The sequence below is a fragment of the Rattus norvegicus genome, chromosome 9 (assembly GCF_036323735.1).
Source record: "Rattus norvegicus strain BN/NHsdMcwi chromosome 9, GRCr8, whole genome shotgun sequence".
NCBI classification, from domain to species: domain Eukaryota; kingdom Metazoa; phylum Chordata; class Mammalia; order Rodentia; family Muridae; genus Rattus; species Rattus norvegicus.
In genome coordinates, this window is record NC_086027.1 from 14,814,152 (window position 1) to 14,830,476 (window position 16,325).

Genomic DNA, 16,325 nt, shown 5'->3' on the forward strand with positions numbered 1-16,325 from the left:
CGCCCTGCGCTTCCGCAGAGCCCTGAGGGGTACTGACGCGCCTGAGCGGAGCCGGGAGTTCCACAGCACGCGCCTCCCCGTGTCGCGCCTCCCGGTGTTGCCTGCACCTTGGAGTGGGCACACGTGTCCTTCCCACCCCGCAGCTCGACCGAGCCCGAGCCGGGCCTCAGGGCACGCGGAGCTCGTGGGTGAGCGCGGGGCCTGAGGGGACGGGGCGCGTGCGTTATATTTGGCGCCCGCAGCAGCGCGTGTGCCTGGGCGAGTTTTCCTTCCGCAGGTGCTGGCAGCCCGGGCGCCGCCGCCCAAGCTGACTCCTCTCTCTCCCTCTCCGACCCCGGCAGGGCCCAGAGGTGATTCTGCCTGCACGATGTCCTCCTTCCTGGAGGCGAGCTCTTCGCAGGCGCCACGTCGCGAACAAAAAGAGAAAGAAGAAAAGAAAAAGAGAAGAAGCGGCCAGGGAAGGGGGCGTTAGCGCCGTTGGGCGTCACCTCGGCCACGGGAGGGCGCGCTATGACAGCGGCGGGGTTTCCAACGGAGACTACAGCCTCGCAGTGTCCAAGGAAGAAGCCCAGGCCAGTCCTGCCAGGGGACCTCGAGGCCTGGCGCTCGCGCAGACCCCTAGCCGGACCTCCGGTCTGGTCCCCAGGGACAGCAAGCAGCAAGCAGGGCGGGCTGCACCTTAAGAGCAGCATCATCAAGGTAGGTAGGAGACACGCGTCCCTCCTTAGGCTCCTTCTGCCCCCCTCCCCCGCCCTGGGAAAGCAGTGGCAGAAGGAGGCAATGCAAAGTGAGCCCATTGGGTAGGGAAGGGAGAGTTCAGGAATGTATGGAGAGCTGAAGTAGGGATTGGAAAGCCTATGGCATTGGGAAAGAGTGTAGAGGTGCTCTGGAGTGTGCATGAGAGCTGTGCTCTGACATCCCCAGAGCAACTTGGGGCTGTCACACCTCTCCAGATGACTTGGAATTAAATGGCCTGTACCTGCCAGGGCAGGACACGCTTTTCAGAGGCAGCTTAGCCTGGTGGCACACTCCCTGTAATGTTTCCATTGTATGTTAAAGGACAGGGATCATGGGAAAATATTTTCTTAAAACCTCAGGCAATGAATTATTATTTAATAGATTTCTTCTGATCTACTTTGTAATTGGTTGCCCCTTGCAAGAGATTGTATTTGGAGGATGTAAAATACCCTCCTTCAATTACTTGGAGAAAGGGAATATAAACAGAGATTTCCTCTTTTTTAGCCTCCAAAGCTCTGAGAGATTACAGTTCTGCATAATTTAATTCTTTCCTGCCTGCTATGAGCAGGCCTCCAGATCAGCAAGTTCCTTTGGAATGGTTTTGCTTGTTTTTGTTTATTTTCCATGGTGCTGATTAGAAAGCCATGAATTGTTTTGTGAATTTTAAATTTCAAGAGGTGGCATCCAGAGTTGATGGTGGTTTCCTTCAAACATTGCAGTGTAGTTGCAGCATAAAAAAATATTTCTTGTGACAAGAACAGGAAAAAGAAAGTTGATGAGCTAAGAAAAGTAGAGCCTTGAGCCAGATCAACCATTTGGCTTCCTCAAATATGGAGCAAGCATGGAATGTGGCTTTTTCAGAATCGAGGGTTTTTTTAGGATTGGGCAGTGAATACTGTGTGGTGCTAACCCATCCCTTTTGTGGCTGACAACCCTTAGGAGACAGGTCAGAATGTGCCAACAGCACAGAGTTGGCACTGCTGGTGTTTGAACTCAGAAGTGCTCAGGAACTGTGAAAGATTCTCTGTTATCACCCTGGAGCCATCTAGGGAAATAGACCACTGTGATGCTGTGTAAGAGGCCATTGGGAGGGCTGGAGAGATGGCTCAGTGGGTAAGAGCACCAGTGTTCTTCCAGAGGTCCTGAGTTCAAATGCCAGCAACCACATGGTGGCTCACAACCATCTGTAATGAGTACTGATGCCCTCTTCTGGTGTGTCTGAAGACAGCTGCATTGTCTCACATATAAATAAATAAATCTTACAAAAGATTGTCATTTACTGCGGTTTCTATGTGGACAGGGCACAGTTGAAGGGCTTAAAGATCAAGTACATTGCCTGTCTTTAAAGATCAAGTGTATCACCTAACATTCAAACCAAGAAATGTAGTGTCTTTTTTGCTGCTTCTGTACCTTTAAGTGATGTAACGTTTCTCCTATTACGTCGTTTGTTTCCATGATAGTTGTTTTCAAGTATATATGATTATCGCTCCTATTTGCAGAGCTATTCAATATTTTCATTGGTTAAATATTTGTGGTGAATTTACATTGTGATATCAGTAAAATGCTATGTGAAAATTTTAGAGAATATACCGGTTTGGGTAATTTTAATAACCTTTACCCTCAAGTGGTGGCCTGTTTTCACATTGAAAAGACTGGAATTCATTACCATCCATAGCAGGATTGATAGGGAAGCACAATGGACAGCGACAGTGTTGTTCCCTTTGACAGTTGTGGGAGCCAAGAAAGAAGTGTGACTTGCTTTTTGTGACTTACAAAATCAAGACTGAGTATCATTACTGTAGAAGCCCATGGAAAAAATGATGAAGTTTTCAGAAATCACCAGTTAAAGAAATGGTGGTTTTGTTTATATTGAATTCTGAGTTTCAAAGTTATGTTTCATTTTTCTTTATTCCTTAATGAGGAATAAAGTTTTTTATTCACCATTACACCCTTAGATACACAGTGCTAGGATCGTAGAAGGTGCTCAATAAATCACTGACCATTGGGGAGGAGGAATGATAAGAAAGTATGTATTTTCTGTAAGTTCTGCTAGTTTTGGGAACAGGTGGTTTTAGGTTGACCAGTTACAGCTTGGTATCTTGTCCCACATAAGACAACTTGACAGAACCCCCTTTCTGGCCATTATGTTCAACTTATTTTTGTCTTAATCATTCTTGAAAATCATGGAAGTAGTGTGGAAAATTGATTGTACCTGCAGTATAGCAAAAGAGGCCAGTCTAGATAGGAAGCAGTTATGTTTCTCCATGAGCTGATGTCTTAAAACATCTAGATTTTAGGAATTTGGTGTTGTGTTTTCTAAACATACATCTTACAGCATACAGATAACATCATAATAGAATAAAGGAATCTTTTGATTTAGCACCAAATTCCATAAAGCAATGACAACTGCACAGCTCTCTTGGCTATATGAATAGCGGAAATTATATTTCACTCTTTTAAAGAAATAATGAAAGTACTTAAGGTTAAGCAAAGCCCATTGGAATAGTTTACTGTGGTGTTTCTCTTTGGTTTCTTGTGCTCTTTTAGAAGACAACTTTAAGAAGTCAGGGCAGTCAGGTGGTCAGTGTGGTCAGGCAGTCATGAGCAGATGGTTAAGCGATGTGCTAGGGCCCCATAGGCCAGTGAGCCCAGCCAAAGAGCAGAGGCTAGCCAGTGAGCCTGACTGAAGAGCAGAGGCTAGCCAGTGAGCCTGACTGAAGAGCAGAGGCTAGCCAGTGAGCCTGACTGAAGAGCAGAGGCTGCCCAGTGAGCCAGGCTGAAGAGCAGAGGCTAGCCAGTGAGCCTGACTGAAGAGCACAGGCTAGTCAGTGAGCCTCGCTGAAGGCTGAAGAGCAGTGATTTTAACCTTTATTTCTAAGTTCTTCCATTTTCCTAAAATTTCTACATAAGTTTGCCTCCATAAAGTTTGGCTTTAAAGGTTCTCCTTGCTCTCTTCTTCTTATCTCCTTCCCTCTTGCTCTTATGTCACAATAATTTCCTTACTCTCAATGCCTTACTCTCAACGCTATGCTTTACTTCTAAGTTCTTCTTGAGTTCTGTTCTCTTCAGTTCAGTTCTGTCTAAAAAGCTTTCTCTCTCTTTGTCCTCAGCATTTGTATATCTTTCTGAACACAGCATCACATGGTGAAAAGTTCACCACAAGTTTGCACAGGAATTCAAATCATAAGTTGGATAATCAGTTTACGACAGAGAATGTTTACATGCATATCCATGAAGAGTAATCATCAGGATAAACCATCACCATCTGTCACTAGCTCTGCACATTCATGGAGAGTTAAAAGCTGTAATTTTTATGAGAAAAGAATAAGTGAAATTACCTCTAGGTAAATCCAGTCAATTATTTATGTTCAGTCCTTGCACCTATAGTAAATCATTAGTTCTCTTTTTATGAACTTTGGTTAATTGGTTTATACCCTCTTAGGATGGGCTCTAATTTGTAGATGCCTGCTTGGTATTGCAGAAGCAATTCACTCATGACACTTTAAGAAGAAGAGTTCTCAATGCAATTTTGATTACCAGAGAAAACTTAATAGCATTCTCATTATAAAGGAGCTTAAAATTACTAATCTCATTTTAGGAATTCTTATAGAATTATAAGAATTATAGGAATTAAGACATCATCTATTTGTCTGTACATCATCATGCCAAGACAATACATCTTCATTGCTCTGTGGTGATCTGCTCAAAAGAGTAGGGTAAAGAGCATTTCAAATACAGAGGCAGATACTTGCAGCCAACCATTTAGCTGAGATCAGGGTCCCCAATGGGGGAGTAAGAGAAAGGATTGAGGGAGCTGAAGGGGTTTACAGCCCCATTAGAACAACACTAAGAAACACCCAGAGCTCCCAGGACCCGAAACCACCATCCAAAGAGTACACATGGACAGACCCATGGCTACAGCTGCATATGTAGAAGAGGATGGCCTTCTTGGGCACAAATGGGAGGAGAAGCCCTTAGTCTTGTCAAGGCTTGATGGCCCAGCTTAGGGGAAACCAGAACAAGGAGGCAGGTAGGCCTGGGTGGTTGGGTGGGTGTGGTAACACCCTCATAGTAGAAGGGGAAGGGGGTGTTATAAGGGGTTTTGTGGATGGGATACCAGGAAAAGGGATAACATTTGAAATGTAACAAAAGCCCTCTCTGGGGATGGACAGGAGCTAAGGTGCTCTGAGCCCCTACTTCCCTGCTGCCTCCCTTTGATCACGACTGTGGTGCATGGTGTCAGCCTGGGACTCCCCATGGGCTGCTGCTGGCACGGGTATTGGCATTCAGGGCCAAGAGCATGATGAGCAAGGAGCACATGGTTAGTCCCGATTCAGAGCAGGGCCAGTGGCCACCAGAGAACAAGCACAGTTCCCTGTACAATCATGAGGACTTCCTGGGTAGGAGGACTCCAAGACCTTTGAACCTAAGCCTGGATGAGAGCAGGAGAGGCTGGGGAAAATTGTTGATCCAATTGACAGTGATGGAGGCAGCCTTGTTACTACTGAAGACCTGAAAGTTTGGATCAAACAGGTACAGAAAAGATACATCAACCATAATGTGGCTAAACTCTGGAAGGATTATGATAGGGACATAGAGGAAAAAATCTCCTGGGAGGAATACAAGCAGGCCACCTATAGCTACTACCTGGGAAACCTTGCTGATTTCCAAGATATCTGTGTTCATCACAACTTTAAAAAGTTGCCTCCACGAGATGAGAGGAGGCTTAAGGCCTTGACGGTGACCTGACAGCTACTCAGGACGGGTTCATTGCTTTTCTGCACTAAGAGGATTTAGAACATATGAAGGAGATTGTAGTTCTGGAAACGGTGGAGAATATCGACAAGAACAGGGATGGTTTTGTGGACCAGGATGAGTACATTGTGGACATCTTTTTCTCAAGAGGACAATTGCCCTGAGACCGACTGGGTTTTGTCTGGGGAGCAGTTCAATGATTTCCCAGATCTGAACAAGGATGGGAAACTGGATTAGGATGAGATTCACCAGTGGATCCTCCCTCAGGACTATGACCATGCACAGGCTGAGGCCCAGCATCTGGTGTATGAGTCAGATAAAAACAAGGATGAGATGCTGACCAATGAGGAGATTCTAGACAACTGGACCATGTTTGTGGGAAGCCATGCCACCAATTACAGGGAAGATCTTACCAAAAATCATGATGATCTTTGAAAGAAACTCATCCTCATGTGGTCAACAGTCACATGCTTTCTACGGATATTCTGGTTGATTGCTATATTTGTCAAGTATATAGCAGTTGTGTCCCTAAACAATAAGAAACCTTTCTAAAGCTCAAAAACATCATACATTGCAACACAAACAATAATAGTAGGAGATTTAAACATGCCACTTTCATCAATGGACAGATCAGGGAAACAGAAATTAAATAGAGACACAGAAAGACTAACAGGTTATGAAACAAATGGATTTAACATATACTTATAGAACACTCCACCCTAAAACCAAAGGATATACCTTCTTCTCAGCATCCCATTGTACCTTCTCCAAAATTGACCATATAATCGGTCACAAAACAGGCCTCAACAGATACAGGAAAGTAGAAATAATCCCATGCCTCGTATCAAAAAACCACGGACTAAGGCTGCTGATCAATAACAACAAATAGGACAGAAAGCCCACATATACATGGAAGTTGAAGTCAATGACAACTTGGTCATTGGAGACATAAGAAAGAAATTAAAGACTTCTTAGAATTTAATGAAAATGAAGATACAACATACCCAAACTTATGGGACACAATAAAAGCAGCGCTAAGAGGAAAACTCATAGCTCTGTATGCCTGCAAAAAGACACAGGAGAGAGCATATGTCAGCAACTTGACAGCACACCTAAAAGCTCTAGAAAAAATTAAATAAAGCGTAGAGGAGTAGAAGGCAGGAAATAATCAAACTCAGGGCTGAAATCAAACAAGAAGAAACAAAACTGAGTATCAAAAGAATCAGCAAACCCAGGAGCTGGTTCTTTGAGAAAATCAACGAGATACATAAACGCTTAGCCATATTAACGAGAGGTCACAGAGAGTGTATCCAAATTAATAAAATCAGAAATAAAAGGGAGACATAACAACAAAATCTGAAGAAATTAAAAAGATCATCAGATCCTACTACAAAAATATATATTCAACAAAACTGGAAAATGTGGAGGAAATGGACAATTTTCTATACAGATACCAGGTACCACAGTTAAATCAGGAACAAATAAACCATCGAAACAACCCGATAACTCATAAAGACATAGAAACTGCTATTAAACATCTCCCATCCAAAAAGAGCCCAGGACCAGATGGATTTAGTGCAGAATTCTATCAGACCTTCATAGAAGACTTCATACCAATACTGTCCAAAATATTCTGCAAAATAGAAACAGACAGAGCACTACCAAACTCCTTCTATGAAGCCACAATTACTCTTATACCTAAACCACACAAAGATACAACAAATATAGAGAAATTCAGACCTATTTGATTTATGAATATTGATCAAAAATGCTCAAAAAAATTCTTGCAAACTGAATCCAAGAACACATCCAAACAGTCATTCATCATGGTCAAGTAGGCCTCATGGCAAGGATGCAGGGATGGTTTAATATACAGAAGTCCATCAACGAAATTCATCATATAAACAAAGTCAAAACCACATGATCATTTCATTAGATGCTGAGAAATCATTTGACAAAATTCATTACCCTTTCATTAATAAAGTCCTGGAAAGATCAGGAATTGAAGGCCTGAATCTAAATATAGGAAAATGCAAAATACATCAAACGTGTACCTAACATCAAACTAAACTTAGAATATTGAAGGTATCCCACTAAAATCAGGGGCTAGAAAGGCTGCCCACTCTTTCCCTACTTAAGTACAATATGGTACTTAACGTCCTAGCCATAGCAATCAAACAATGAAAGTAGGTCAAAGGGAAAAAATTAGAAGGGATGAAGTCAAAACACTAATATTTGAAGATGATATGATAGTCTACTTAAGCACCACCAAAATTCTACCAGAGAACTACTTAACCTGATCAACAACTTCAGCAAACTGTCCGAGTATAAAATTAACCCAAACAATTCAGTAGCCTTCCTCTACTCAAAGGGTAAACAGGCTGAGAAAGAAATTAGGGAAATGACACCCTTCACAATAGTCCCAAATAATATAAAATAACTTGCTGTTACTTGAACCAAGCAAGTAAAAAATCTGTATGACAAGAACTTCAAATCTCTGAAGAAATTGCAGACGGTCTCAGAAGATTGAAAGATCTCCCATGCTCATAGATTGGCAGGATGAATATGGTAAAAAATGACCATTTTGCCAAAGGCAATCTACAGATTCAATGCCATCACCAACAATATTCCTACTCAATTCTTTATTAAGGTAGAAAGTGCAATTTGCCGTCATTTGGTATAACATAAAACCCAGGATAGCAAAACTATACTCAACAATAAAAGAACTTCTGGGGGAATCACCATCTCTGACCTCAAGCAGTATTACAGAGCAATAGTCTGTATGGTATTGGCATACAGACAGACAGATCAGTGGAACATAATTGAAGACACAGAAATGAACACACACACCTAAGGTCATTTGATCTTTGACAAAGGAGTTAAAACATCCAATGGAAGAAAGATAGCATTTTTAACAAATGGTGCTGATTCAACTGGAGGTCAACATGTAGAAGAATGCAAGTTGACCCATTCTTATTACCCTGTACAAAGCTTAAGTCCAAGTGGATCAAGGACCTCCACATCAAACCAGATACACTAAAAGTAATGGATAAAAAGTAGGGAAGAGTCTCGAAGACATGAGCACTAAGGAAAATTTCCTGAACAAAATACCAATGGCTTATGCTTTAAAATCAAGAATCGACAATTGGGACCTCATAAAACTGAAAAGCTTCTGTAAGGCAAAGGACAGTGTCATTAGGACAAAAAGGCAACCCACAGATTGGGAAAAAATCTTTACCAATCCTGCATCTGATGGAGGGTAATATCCAAAGTATACACAAAACAGAAGAAGTTAGAGTACAGAGAGCCAAACACCCCTGTTAGTAAATGGGGTTCGGAGCTAAAGAAAACATTCTCAGCTGAGGAATATAGAATAGCTGAAAAGCACCTAAAGAAATGCTCAACATCCTTAGTCATCTGGGAAATGCAAATCAAAACAACACTAAGAATCCACCTCACACCAGTCAGGATGTCTAAGATCAAAAAATCAGGTGACAACAGATGCTGGGGAGGATGTGGAGAAAGAGGAACACTCCTCCATTGTTGCTGGGATTGCAAACTGGTACAAGCACTCTGGAAATCAGTCTGAACGTTCCTGGAAAATTGGACATTGCACTACCTGAGCACACAGCTATACCTGTCCTGGGCATATACCCAAAAGATACTCCAACATAAAACAAACACATATGATCCACTATGTTCATAGCAGCCTTATTCATAATAGCCAGAAGCTGGAATGAACCCAGATGCCCTTCAACAGAGGAATTTATTCGAAAAATGTGGTACATCTACACAATGGAGTACCACTCAGCTATCAAAAACAATGACAACGTTCAATTCATAGGCAAATGGAAAGAACTAGAAAATATCATCCACAGTGAGGTAATCCAATCACAGAAAAACACACTTGGTATGCTCTTGGGAGCGATGGCCTTGAAGACCTCCATTATTGATGTTATTATTATAAAATTGTCGCCTTGATCAGACTCTTGTCGTGGAGTCCTTCTTCACATCTCTTGTCCCTCATTCTCTTCCAGATACTCAGCACCCCTCATTGACAGTATGTACTCATTGATAAGTGGATGTTGACCAAAACCTCGAATTACCCAAGATGCAATCTACAGATCTCAGGAAACTCAAGAAGAAGGATGACCAAAGTGCAGATGCTCCCACTCCTTCTTAAAATGGGGAACAAAAATATCCATAGGAGGGGATATGGAGGCCAAATCTGAAGCAGAGACTGAAGGAACAGCCATTCAGAGTCTGCCCCACATGTGGCCCATATGTATACAGCCACCAAAACTAGGTAAGATTGATGAAGCTAAAAAGTACTTACTGAAAGGGACCGGATATACATCTCCCCTGAGATACACATCCAGAGCATGTCAAATAAAGAGGTCAGTGCTGGCAGTAAACTCCTGAACTGAGAACAGGACGCCGTTTATGGGAATTAGAAGAAGGATTCAAAGAGCTGAAGGACTTGCAACCCCATAAGAACAGCAATGCCAACCAAATAAACCACTAGCAAAAGACTATACATGGACTGACCCAGGGGTCCAACTGCATATGTAGGAGAGAATATCCTTGTTGGGGCACCTGTGGAATGGGAAGCCCTTGTTGGACCCTGAGTGCAGGGAAATGTTCATGTCCGGGAAGGGGTTTCTAAGTGGCATTGATTGGGGGACCATACATATGAGAGAGGGCACGGCAAGGGGGCTTATGGACCAAAAGCTGGGAAAGGGAATAACGTTTGAATAAAACATATATATCTATTAAAAAACTGAAATTTAAAAAAAATGATACTAATACCAAAAAATAATCAAAAAATGTGAATAAGAAAGAAATTTTAGGTTTTGGAAAAAGATGAATGCCAGGTATTTGAAAAACTGTATGATCATGGTAAACACTTTAATATACTTGAGAAATTTTTTACATGTTAATGAACTGCATCTTTTTTTTAAATAGTGAATGGAAATCCAGTCCCTTCCTGGATGTGAGGCTAGGGATCCAGATGTAGTGGAATTCATTATTTGTTGGTCCTGAATCTTTGAGTCTGCTTCTAACACAGCTTATGCCAAGGAAACTAGGCCAAGGTGATATCTAAGTCATTGACCAAACTATCTGGACTAACAATCACAGGTGAAATTCCACCTTGTAAATGGGAGGAGAGGAATAAAAGTTAAGGATTTAAAAAAGGATTTAAGGATTTAAAAAAGATGAAATGTACCCAAAAAAATCCAATAAAAAAGTTTAAAATAAAAATAACTTAGGAAATACAAAATACTGGGGTGCCATTCCACAATCATGATGTGTTTCTTCTTTGATAGCTTACAGGTTAATTTACTTCTCTATAACTGATTTCTTATTTCAAAGAAAGTAATGGCATCATCTGTGGAGTGATGGTGAGAACAAAAGCTTTGCCGAACTTGAATAATCGATCCCTCCTGAGCATGTGCTTAACATTCTAAGCACAGGGAAATTTCCTGAGGGGATTAAAAAACAAAATCCAAACATAAAACAGGAACAACAACGATGTAAAAACATTCTGCACGCTGGGTATGAAGGCATGTTACAACTTTAATCAGCTTTGTAGGTATTTCTAATAAACACACAAGAAACAAAAATCCTATCACAGTCCTAGCAGTTGCATCCAACAAAGAGAAAGCTGTGAGGTAGTGCGTGCTGCTTCTTTCCCCAGATACCCCTGGGCCTCAGGCCTGCACCCAGTGAGCTGGACCAAGAGCAGCCAGGTTGAATTCCTGCTGCCATGGCAGGATTCTGCAGGAACATTTCCCTTTGACAACAAGGAACCTGTGTGGAGGAGACCTCTTGGTGAGTCCTCATGGACTCTGCATTTCCTATTCTACAGGGAGAAGCCCTGCCAGGTCTTTGGCAAGGCCAGCCATTTGTATGGGGAAGTCTCTGGTCCTGTGGCAGAGAAGGAGGAATGGCAGAAAGAATGGCAGCTCCACTGAGATCAAAGGATAACCCTTCTAGGCCTATGACCTCCTAATTAATTTATCTTTCACCGGATGCCCTATTCACATTTTCTTAATCTCATACAACTGTGATCTTGATGAGCAGCTGGGCTCTTGTTTTCTTAATCAGTTCTTTGTTGTAACAGACCTTTTTAACTTACTCCAGCCCCTGAGACTTATTCATACCTTCTGTATGCAGTAGGACCCTTGGTGGGCCTGTCATCTCAAAAATAGAAGGTTCAGTAATCCAAAAGATTGGATTACTCTCTCTCCCTCTCCAACCCCGACAGGGCCCAGAGGTGATTCTGCCTGCACGATGTCCTCCTTGCTGGAGGCGAGCTCTTCCCAGGCGCCACATCGCGAACAAAAGGAGAAAGAAAAAAAGAAAAGAAAAAGCACAAGCAGCAGCCAGGGAAGGGGGTCTTAGCGGCGTTGGGGTTCACCCAACAGCGGGGGGGTTTCCAACAGAGATTGCAGCCTTGCAGTGTCCAGGGACAAAGCCCAGGCCAGTCCTGCCAGGGGTCATGGAGGCGTGGCGCTCGCGCGGACCCCTAGCCCGGCCGCAGGCCTGCTCCCCAGGAACAGCAAGCAGCAAGCAGGGCGGGCTGCACCGCCAGAGCAGCATCATAAAGGTAGGTAGGAGACCCGCGTCCCTCCTTAGGCTCCTTCTGGCCCTCCTCCCCCGCCCTGGGAAAGCAGTGGCAGAAGGAGGCAATGCAAAGTGAGCCCATTGGGTAGGGGAAGGGAGGGTTCAGGGATGTATGGAGAGCTGAAGCAGGGATTGGAAAGCCTATGGCATTGGGAAAGAGTGGAGAGGGGCTCTGGAGTGTGCATGAGAGCTGTGCTCTGACATCCCCAGAGCAACTTGGGGATCTCACCTCTCTCCAGATTGACTTGGACCAGGGCAGGACAGGCTTTTAAGAGGAAGCTTAGCCTGGTGGCACACTCCCTGTAATGTTTCTATTGTATGTTAAAGGACAGGGATCATGGGAAAATATTTTCTTAAAACCTCAGGCAATGAATGTATTATTTAATAGATTTCTTCTGATCTACTTTGTAATTGGTTGCCCCTTGCAAGAGATTGTATTTGGAGGATGTAATATACCCTCCTTCAATTACTCCGGAAAAGGGAACATAAACAGAGATTTCCTCTTTTTTAGCCTCCAAAGCTCTGAGAGATTACAGTTCTGCATAATTTAATTCTTTCCTGCCTGCTATGAGCAGGCCTCCAGATCAGCAAGTTCCTTTGGAATGGTTTTGCTTGTTTTTGTTTATTTTCCATGGTGCTGATTAGAAAGCCATGAATTATTTCGTGAATTTTAAATTTCAAGAGGTGACACCCAGAGTTTATGGTGGTTTCCTTCAAACATTGCAGTGTAGTTGCAGCATAAGAAAATACTTCTTGTGACAAGAAGTGGAAAAAGAATGTTGATGAGCTAAGAAAAGTAGAGCCTTGAGCCAGATTAACCATTTGGCTTCTTCAAATATGGAGTAAGCATGGAATGTTGTTTTTTTAGAATCGAAGCGGTTTTTAGGATTGGGCAGTGAATGCTGTGTGGTGCTAACCCATCCCTTTTGTGGCTGACAACCACCTTTAGGAGACAGGTCAGAATGTGCCAACAGCACAGAGTTGGCACTGGTGGTGTTAAACTCAAAAGTGCTCAGGAACTGTGAAAGTTTCTCTGTTATCACCTTGGAGCCATCTAGTGAAATAGAGCACTGTGATGCTGTGTAAGAGGCCATTGTGAGGGCTGGAGAGATGGCTCAGTGGGTAAGAGCACCAAGTGTTCTTCCAGAGGTCCTGAGTTCAAATGCCCGAGACCACATGGTGGCTCACAACAATCTGTAAGGAGTACTGATGCCCTCTTCTGTTGTGTCTTAAGACAGATGCATTGTCTCACATATAAATAAATAAATCTTACAAATGATTGTCATCTACTGCAGTTTCTATGTGGACAGGGCACAGTTGAAGTGCTTAAAGATCAAGTACATTGTCTGTCTTTAAAGATCAAGTGTATCACCTAACTTTTAAACCAAGAAATGTAGTGTCTTTTTTGCTGCTTCTGTACCTTTTAATGATGTATGTTTTCTCCTAGTACGTCGTTTGTTTCCATGATAGTTGTTTTCAAGTGTATATGATTATTGCTCCTATTTGCAGAGCTATTCAATATTTCTGTTTTCATTGGTTAAATATTTGTGGTGAATTTGCATTGTGATATCAGTAAAATGCTATGTGAAAATTTTAGAGAATATACCGGTTTGGGTAATTATAATAACCTTTCCCCTCAAGTGGTGGCCTGTTTACACATTTAAAAGACTGGAATGTATAACCATCCATAGCAGGATTGATAGGGAAGCACAATGGACAGCGACAGTGTTGTTCCCTTTGACAGTTGTGGGAGCCAAGAATGAAGTGTGAGTTGCTTTTTGTGATTTACCAAATCAAGACTCAGTATCATTACTATAGAAGCCCATGGAAAAAATGATGAAGTTTTCAGAAATCACCAGTTAAAGAAATGGTGGTATTGCTAATATTGAATCCTGAGTTCCAAAATTATGGTTCATTTTTTTTATTCCTCAATGAGGCTTTTTATTAAGTTTTTTATTCACCATTACACCCTTAGATGCACAGTGCTAGGATCGTAGTAGGTGCTCAATAAATCTCTGACCATCGGGGAGGAGGAATGATAAGAAAGTATGTATTTTCTTTAAGTTCTGTTAGTTTTGGGAACAGATGGTTTTAGGTTGACCAGTCATAGCTTGGTATCTTGTCCAATATAAGACAACTTGACAGAACCCCCTTTCTGGCCATTATGTTCAACCTATTTTTCTCTTAATCATTCTTGAAAATCATGGAAGTAATGTGGAAAATTGATGGTACCTGCAGAATAGCAAAAAATGCCAGTCTAGATGGGTAAGCAGTTATGTTTCTCCATCATCTGATGTCTTAAAACATCTAGATTTTAGGAATTTGGTGTTGTGTTTTCCAAAGATACATCTTATAACATACAGATAACGTCGTAATAGAATAAAGGAATATTTTGATTTAGCACCAAATTCCATAAAGCAATGACTACTGCACAGCTCTCTTGGCCATATGAATTACAGAAATTATATTTCACTTTTTTAAAGAAATAACGAAAGTACTTAAGGTTGAAAAAGCCCATTGGAAAAGGTCCCTGTGGTGCTTCTCTTTTGTTTCTTGTGCTCCTTCTAGAGGACAGCTTTAAGAAGTCAGGGCGGTCAGGTGGTCAGTGTGGTCAGGCAGTCATGAGCAGATGGTTAAGCGATGTGCCAGGCCCCATAGGCCAGTGAGCCTGACTGAAGAGCAGAGGCTAGGCAGTGAGCCAGGCTGAAGAGCAGAGGCTAGCCATTGACCCTGACTGAAGAGCAGAGGTTAGCCAGTGAGCCTGACTGAAGAGCACGGGCTAGACAGTGAGCCTGACTAAAGACCACAGGCTAGACAGTGAGCCCGACTGAAGACCACAGGCTAGCCAGTGAGCCTGACTGAAGAGCAGAGGCTAGCCAGTGAGCCAGGCTGAAGAGCAGAGGCTAGCCAATGAGCCTGACTGAAGAGCAGAGGCTAGCCAGTGAGCCTGACTGAGGAGCAGAGGCTAGCCAGTGAGCCTGACTGAAGAGCAGAGGCTAGCCAGTGAGCCTGACTGAAGAGCACAGGCTAGCCAGTGAGCCAGTCTGAAGAGCAGAGGCTAGTCAGTGAGCCAGGTTGAAGAGCAGAGGCTAGGCAGTGCGCCTGACTGAAGAGCATAGGCTAGCCAGTGAGCCTGACTGAAGAGCAGAGGCTAGCCAGGGAACCTGACTGAAGAGCAGAGGCTAGACAGTGAGCCTGACTGAAGAGCAGAGGCTAGTCAGTGAACCAGGCTGAAGAGCAGAGGCTAGCCAGTGAACCATGCTGAAGAGCAGAGGGTACCAGTGAGCCCAGCTGAAGAGCAGAGGCTAGCCAGTGAGCCAGGCTGAAGAGCAGAGGCTAGCCAGTGAGCCAGGCTGAAGAGCAGGGGCTAGCCAGTGAGCCTGACTGAAGAGCACAGGCTAGACAGTGAGCCAGGCTGAAGAACAGAGGCTAGCCAGTGATCCAGGCTGAAGAGCAGGGGCTAGCCAGTGAGCCTGACTGAAGAGCAGAGGGTAGCCAGTGAGCCTGACTGAAGAGCAGAGGTTAGCCAGTGAGCCTGACTGAAGAGCACAGGCTAGCCAGTGAGCCAGGCTGAAGGCTGAAGAGCAGTGATTTTAACCTTTATTTCTAAGTTCTTCAGTTTTCCTAAAAGACAAAAGTCTGCCTCCATAAAGTTTGACTTAGAAGGGTCTCCTTGCTCTCTTCTTCTTATCTCCTTTCCTCTTGCTCTTATGACACAATAATTTCCTTACTCTCAATGCCTTACTCTCAACGCTATGCCTTTACTTCTATGTTCTTCTTGAGTTCTGTTCTCTTCAGTTCACTTCTGTCTAAAAAGCTTTCTCTCTCTTTGTGCTCAGCATTTGTATATCTTTCTGAACACAGCATCACATGGTGAAAAGTTCACCACAAGTTTGCACAGGAATTCAAATCATAAGTTGGATAATCAGTTTATGACAGAGAATGTTTACATGCATATCCATCAAGAGTAATCATCAGGATAAACCATCACCATCTGTCACTAGCTCTGCACATTCATGGAGAGTTAAAAGCTGTAATTTTTATGAGAAAAGAATAAGTGAAATTACCTATAGGCAAATCCAGTCAATTATTTACGTTCAGTCTTGCACCTATAGTAAATCACTCATTCCCTTTTTATGAACTTTGGTTAATTGGTGTATACCCTCTTAGGATGGGCTCTAACTTGTAGATCCTGCTTGGTATTG

General features: G+C 42.9%; 1 protein-coding gene across 1 annotated transcript in view; it reads left to right on the plus strand.

Moving 5' to 3' along the window:
- The first annotated feature begins 268 nt into the window (after positions 1 to 268).
- Positions 269 to 16,325, plus strand: part of LOC134480516 (girdin-like) — a 33,415-nt gene continuing 17,358 nt past the window's right edge. The window contains exon 1 of the mRNA XM_063268031.1: positions 269 to 699. The gene's annotated coding sequence lies outside the window, so the exon portion shown is untranslated. The remainder of the gene's footprint in view (positions 700 to 16,325) is intronic.